The sequence below is a fragment of the Arachis ipaensis genome, chromosome B1 (genome assembly GCF_059453495.1).
Source record: "Arachis ipaensis isolate K30076 ecotype BB chromosome B1, ASM5945349v1, whole genome shotgun sequence".
NCBI lineage: Eukaryota > Viridiplantae > Streptophyta > Magnoliopsida > Fabales > Fabaceae > Arachis > Arachis ipaensis.
The window spans coordinates 85,469,757-85,477,371 of NC_142436.1; the positions used below are offsets into that span (position 1 = coordinate 85,469,757).

Below are 7,615 nucleotides of genomic sequence, written 5' to 3' on the forward strand. Positions count from 1 at the left end.
AGATGGCCAGCTTAGAGCTCTCTGCGGCTTTAAGAGTAAGAGGGAAATGGCTCGCACTCAGAGCTGGTGCATAAGGTTCAATAAGGTTCCACGCTTCAACTCAAAGTGCATGGATTGGTATCACGTTCAATCGAATGGATCTCGGAAAACGTTTGGTCATCTTGGTGAGAATCTAATTTCCAAACCGCCCGGATGGAAAAGTATAGATCAAAACGAAGGCGGATTTAGAACCAAAGTTTGGGATCCTGGAAAATATTTTGATATTCATCACCCCGGGAGCCTGAAAATCTGTTTGAAGCTGCTCAGAAGCTTTACATGCCTAGTTTGGGACCCCGGAGGCTATTGGCATTCCAAGCACTGGTGGAGATTTCTGGATGAATTTAAACACAAGCCACCTTAACAGGAAGCTCTTCAAATGTCCAACTTAAGGACTTTAACTAAAAGTGCTAGGTGGGAGACAACTGGTGCGCAGAAATTGTGATTACACTTTAATTATGTAAAATTCATTGCTCTTTCTTTCCCTGGCAATAGCGCCAAAAACATGATGCCAATACCATGGTTCATAACTTCGCACAACTAACCAGCAAGGGCACTGGGTCGTCCAAGTAATACCTTACGTGAGTAAGGGTCGAATCCCACGGAGATTGTTGGTATGAAGCAAGTTATGGTCACCTTGTAAATCTCAGTCAGGCGGATATAAAATAGTAATGGGGTTTTCAAAAATAATTAATAAAAGAGGGATAGAAATACTTATGTAAATCATTGGTGAGAATTTCAGATAAGCATATAGAGATGCGTTTGTTCCTCTGAATCTCTGCTTTCCTGCTATCTTCATCCAATCAGTCTTACTCCTTTCCATGGCTGGCTTTATGCAAGGGCATCACCGTTGTCAGTGGCTACATCCCCTCCTCTCAGTGAAAATGGTCAACGCACCCTGTCACGGCACGACTATTCATTTGTCGGTTCTCGATCATGCTGGAATAGGATTCACCCTCCTTTTGCGTCTGTCACTAACGCCCAGCACTCGCGAGTTTGAAGCTCGTCACAGTCATTCAATCATTGAATCCTACTTGGAATACCACAGACAAGGTTTAGACTTTCTGGATTCTCTTGAATGCCGCCATCATTCTAGCTTACACCACGAAGATTCTGATTAAGAGATCTAAGAGACACTCATTCAATCGAAAGTAGAACGGAAGTGGTTGTCAGGCACGCGTTCATGGGGAATGATGATGATTGTCATGTTCATCACATTCAGGTTGAAGTGCGAATGAATATCTTAGAAGCGAAACAAGATGAATTGAATAGAAAACAGTAGTACTTTGCATTAATCTTTGAGGAACAGCAGAGCTCCACACCTTAATCTATGGAGTGTAGAAACTCTACCGTTGAAAATACATAAGTGATAATGGAGTTCATTGGTCTTGGCCCCAGAGGGGAACCGGAGTAACCAAGACTACTATGATCCGAAGATAAAACTCAGGATGTCAAATACAATAGTGAAATGTCCTATTTATAATAAACTAGCTGCTAGGGTTTACAGAAGTAAGTAATTGATGCATAAATCCACTTTCGGGGCCCACTTGGTGTGTGCTTGGACTGAGCTTTGAGTGTTGCACGTGTAGAGGTCCTTCTTGGAGTTGAACGCCAGCTTTTGTGCCAGTTTGGGCGTTCAACTCTGGTTTTGGATCCTTTTCTGGCGCTGGACGCCAGAATTAGGTAGAGAGCTGGCGTTGAACGCCAGTTTTCGTCGTCTAAACTTGGGCAAAGTATGGATTATTATATATTTCTAGAAAGCCCTGGATGTCTACTTTCCAAAGCAATTGGAAGCGCGCCATTTTGAGGTCTGTAGCTCCAGAAAATCCATTTTGAGTGCAGGGAGGTCAGAATCCAACAGCATCAGCAGTCCTTCTTCAACCTCTGAATCTGATTTTTGCTCAAGTCCCTCAATTTCAGGCAGAAAATACCTGAAATCACAGAAAAACATACAAACTCATAGTAAAGTCCAGAAATGTGAATTTAACATAAAAACTAATGAAAACATCCCTAAAAGTAACTAGATTCTACTAAAAACATACTAAAAACAATGTCAAAAAGCGTATAAATTATCCGCTCATCACAACACCAAACTTAAATTGTTGCTTGTCCCCAAGCAACTGAAAATCAAATAGGATAAAAAGAAGAGAATATACTATAAATTCCAAACTATCAATGAAACATAGCTCCAATCAAATGAGCGGGACTTATAGCTTTTTGCCTCTTGAATAGTTTTGGCATCTCACTTCATCCATTGAGGTTCAGAATGATTGGCATCTATAGGAACTCAGAGTTCAGATAGTGTTATTGATTCTCCTAGTTCAGTATGATGATTCTTGAACACAACTATTTTATGAGTCTTGGCCGTGGCCCTAAGCACTTTGTTTTCCAGTATTACCACCGGATACATAAATGCCACAGACACATAATTGGGTGAACCTTTTTAGATTGTGACTCAGCTTTGCTAAAGTCCCCAATTAGAGGTGTCCAGGGTTCTTAAGCACACTCTTTTTTTTTTTGCTTTGGACCTTGACTTTAACCGTTCAGTCTCAAGTTTTCACTTGACACCTACACGCCACAAGCACATGGTTAGGGACAGCTTGGTTTAGCCGCTTAGACCAGGATTTTATTCCTTTAGGCCCTCCTATCCACTGATGCTCAAAGACTTGGGATCCTTTTTATTACCCTTGCCTTTTGGTTTTAAGGGCTATTGGCTTTTTGCCCTTGCCTCTTGGTTTTAAGAGCTTTTGGCTTTTTCTGCTTGCTTTTTCTTTTTCTTTCTATTTTTTTTCGCTTATTTTTTTTTTCTGCATGCTTTGTTCTTTGCTGCTTTTTCTTGCTCCAAGAATCATTTTTATGATTTTTTAGATTATCAAATAACATGTCTCCTTATCATCATTCTTTCAAGATCCAACATATTTAACATTCTTAAACAACAACTTCAAAAGACATATGCACTGTTCAAGCATACATTCAGAAAACAAGAAGCATTGTCACCACATCAATATAATTAAGCTAAGTTCAAGGATAAATTCGAAACTCATGTACTTCTTGTTCTTTTGAATTAAAACATTTTTTCATTTAAGAGAGGTGATGGATTCATAGGACATTCATAACTTTAAGACAAAGTTACTAACTACTAATGATCATGTAATGAAGACACAAACATAGATAAGCACATAACATAGAAAATGAAAACTAGAAGAAATAAGAACAAGGAATGAATCCACGTTAGTGATGGTGGCGTTTCCTTCTTGAGGAACCAATGATGTCCTTGAGCTCTTCTATGTCTCTTCCTTGTCTTTGTTGCTCCTCCCTCATTGCTTTTTGATCTTCTCTTATTTCATGAAGCATGATGGAGTGCTCTTGATGTTCCACCCTTAGTTGTCCCATATTGGAACTCAATTCTCCTAGGGAGGTGTTGATTTGCTCCCAATAGTTTTATGGAGGAAAGTGCATTTGAGGCATCTCCGGGATCTCATGGTGATGAGCTTCATACGCCTCTTGAGCTCCATGAATGGGCTCTCTTGCTTGCTCCATCTTTTTCTTAGTGATGGGCTTGTCCTCTTTGATGAGGATATCTCCCTCTATGTCAATCCCAGCCAAATTGCATAGGTGGCAAATGAGGTGAGGAAAAGCTAACCTTGCCATAGTGGAGGACTTGTCAGCCACCTTGTAGAGTTCTTGAGGTATAATCTCATGAACTTCCACCTCTTCTCCAATCATGATGCTATGGATCATGATGGCCCGGTCTATAGTAACTTCAGACCGGTTGCTAGTGGGAATGATTGAGCATTGAATGAACTCCAACCATCCTCTAGCTACAGGCTTGAGGTCCAATCTTCTTAGTTGAACCGGCTTGCCTTTGGAGTCAATCTTCCATTGAGCTCCTTCTACACATATGTCCATAAGGACTTGGTCCAACCTTTGATCAAAGTTGACTCTCCTTGTGTAGGGGCGTGTGTTCTCTTCCATGTTTGGCAAGTTGAACGCCAACCTCACATTTTCCGGACTAAAATCTAAGTATTTTCCCCGAACCATTGTAACATAGTTCTTTGGATCCGGGTTCTTACTTTGATCATGGTTCTTGGTGATCCATGCATTGGCATAGAACTCTTGAACCATTAGGATGCCGACTTGTTGGATGGGATTTGTTAGAACTTCCCAACCTCTTCTTTGAATTTCATGTCGGATCTCCGGATACTCATTTCTTTTGAGTTTGAAAGGGACCTCAGGGATCACCTTCTTCTTGGCCACAACATCATAGAAGTGGTCTTGATGGGCTTTGGAGATGAACTTTTCCATCTCCCATGACTCGGATGTGGAAGCTTTTGTCTTTCCTTTCCCCTTTCTAGAGGATTCTCCGGTCTTAGGTGCCATCAATGGTAATGGAAAAACAAAAAGCTTATGCTTTTACCACACCAAACTTAGAATTTTGCTCGCCCTCGAGCAATAAAAGAAAGAATAGATGAAGAAGAAGAAGAGATAGAGGAGAGGGAGAGTGGGAAATGTTTCGGCCAAGAAGGGTGTAGAGGGGTGTATTGTGTGAATTTGATGAAGAATGGAGGGCTTTATATAGGGAAGGGAGGGGGGGTTAAGGTTCGGCCATATGGGTGGGTTTGGGTGGGAAATTGGTTTTGAATTTTTGAAGGTAGGTGGAGTTTATGAGGTAGGTTTATGGGGAAGAGTGGATGGATGTGAGTGGTGAAGAGGTGATGGGGAAGAGAGATTGAGGTGATTGGTGAAGGGTTTTTGGGGAAGAGTGTTTATGGGATTGTGTGAAAGAGAGTGGTGAGGGATGAGAAGAGTTGAGTGGAGGTAGGTGGGGATCCTGTAGGGTCCACAGATCCTGAGGTGTTCCTGTGGGGTCCACAGATCCTGAGATGATCCTATGGGGTCCACAGATCCTGAGGTGTCAAGGATTTACATCCCTGCACCCATTAGGCATGTAAAATGCCTTTGCACACAACTCTGGGCGTTCAGCGCCAGGTTGGTGCCCATTTTGGGCGTTCAACGCCCATTTGTTGCCATTTCTGGCGTTGAACGCCAGAACCATGCTTGTTCTGGGCGTTCAGCGCCAGGATGCTGCCCATTTTGGGCGTTCAGCGCCAGAACCATGCTCTGTTCTGGCGTTGAACGCCAGGCAGATGCTCCTCCAGGGTGTGATTTTTCTTCTGCTGTTTTTGATTCCGTTTTCAATTTTTATATTCATTTTGTGACTCCACATGATCATGAACCTATAAAGACATATAACTAAGAAAAATATTGTTAGATAAATAAAAATTGGGTTGCCTCCCAATAAGCGCTTCTTTAATGTCAATAGCTTGACAGTGGGCTCTCATGGAGCCTCACAGATGTTCAGAGCATTGTTGAAACTCTCCAACACCAAACTTAGAGTTTGGATATGGGAGTTCAACACCAAACTTAGAGTTTGGTTGTGGCCTCCCAACACCAAACTTAGAGTTTGACTGTGGGGGCTTGGGTTGACTCTGCTTTGAGAGAAGCTTTTCATGCTTCCTCTCCATGGTTGAAGAGGGAGATCCTTGAGTTTTAAACACAAGGGAGTCCTCATTCCATTGAAGGACTAGTTCACCTCTGTCAACATCAATCACAGCTCTTGCTGTGGCCAGGAAAGGTCTTCCTAGGATGATGGATTCATCCTCTTCCTTTCCAGTATCCAGGACTATGAAATCAGCAGGGATGTAAAGGCCTTCAACCTTTACTAACACGTCCTCTACTTGTCCATATGCCTGTTTTCTTGAATTGTCTGCCATCTCTAATGAGATTTTAGCAGCTTGCACCCCATAGATTCCCAGTTTCTCTATTACAGAGAGGGGCATGAGGTTTATTCCTGAACCAAGGTCACACAGTGCCTTAAAGATCATGGTGCCTATGGTACAAGGTATTATGAACTTTCCAGGATCCTGTCTCTTCTGAGGCAATGTCAGTTGATCCAGATCACTTAGTTCATTGATGAACAAGGGAGGTTCAACTTCCCAAGTATCAATACCAAATAATTTGGCATTCAGCTTCATGATTGCACCAAGGAACTTGGCAGCTTTCTCTTCAGTAACATCCTCATTCTCTTCAGAAGCGGAATACTCATCAGAGCTCATAAAGGGCATAAGGAGGTTCAATGGAATCTCTATGGTCTCTAGATGAGCCTCAGAGTCCTTTGGTTCCTCAGAGGGAAGCTCCTTATTGGTCACTGGACGTCCCAGGAGGTCTTCCTCCTTGGGATTTACGTCCTCCTCTCCTTCTTTGGGTTCGGCCATGGTGCTTATGTCAATGGCCTTGCACTCTCCTTTTGGGTTCTCTTCTGTATTGCTTGGGAGAGTACTAGGAGGGATTTCACTGATCCTCTTACTCAATTGGCCCACTTGTGCTTCCAAATTTCTAATGAAAGACCTTGTTTCATTCATGAAACTCACAGTGGCCTTGGATAGATCAGAGACTAAGTTTGCCAAATTAGAAGTATTTTGTTCAGAGTTCTCTGTCTGTTACTGAGTGGATGATGGAAAATGTTTGTTATTGTTAAACCTGTTTCTTCTACCATTATTAAAGCCTTGTTGAGGCTTTTGATCCTTCCATGAGAAATTTGGATGATTTCTCCATGATGAGTTATAGGTGTTTCCATAAGGTTCACCTAAGTAATTCACCTCTGCTATTGCAGGGTTCTCAGGATCATAAGCTTCTTCTTCATAAGAAGCCTCTTGAGTACTGTTGGATGCAGCTTGCATTCCATTCAGACTCTGAGAGATCATATTGACATGCTGAGTCAATATTTTGTTCTGAGCCAATATGGCATTCAGAGTATCAACTTCAAGAACTCCTTTCTTCATAGGCATCCCATTATTCACAGGATTCCTCTCAGAAGTGTACATGAACTGGTTATTAGCAACCATGTCAATGAGTTCTTGAGCTTCTGCAGGCGTTTTCTTTAGGTGAATGGATCTACCTGCAGAAGTATCCAATGACATCTTTGATAGCTCAGATAAACCATCATAGAATATATCCAGGATGGTCCATTCTGAAAGCATGTCAGAAGGACACTTTTTGGTCAGCTGCTTGTATCTTTCCCATGCTTCATAGAGGGATTCACCTTCCTTCTGTCTGAAGGTCTGAACATCCACTCTAAGCTTGCTCAGCTTTTGAGGAGGAAAGAACTTGGCTAAGAAAGCCGTGACCAGCTTATCCCAAGAGTTCAGGCTATCTCTGGGTTGAGAGTCCAACCACACTCTAGCTCTGTCTCTTACAGCAAAAGGGAAAAGCATGAGCCTGTAGACTTTAGGATCTACTCCATTAGTCTTAACAGTATCACATATCTGCAAGAATTCAGTTAAGAACTGAAAATGATCTTCAGATGGAAGTCCATGAAACTTGCAGTTCTGCTGCATCAGAGAAACTAATTGAGGTTTCAGCTGAAAGTTGTTTGCTCCAATGGCAGCAATGGAGATGCTTCTTCCATGTAAATTGGAATTAGGTGCAGTAAAGTCACCAAGCATCCTCCTTGCATTATTATTATTTTTGGCTGCCATATCCTCTTCCTGTTCGAAAATTTCTGAAAGGTTATCTCTGG

At 42.0% G+C, this 7,615-nt stretch overlaps 1 non-coding gene across 1 annotated transcript; it reads left to right on the top strand.

The window, feature by feature from the left end:
• Positions 1-7,070: 7,070 nt before the first annotated feature.
• Positions 7,071-7,178, top strand: LOC148577314 (small nucleolar RNA R71). The gene has a single exon (XR_015903380.1). It is a non-coding gene; the product is annotated as a small nucleolar RNA R71 (small nucleolar RNA).
• The last annotated feature ends 437 nt before the right edge of the window (positions 7,179-7,615 follow it).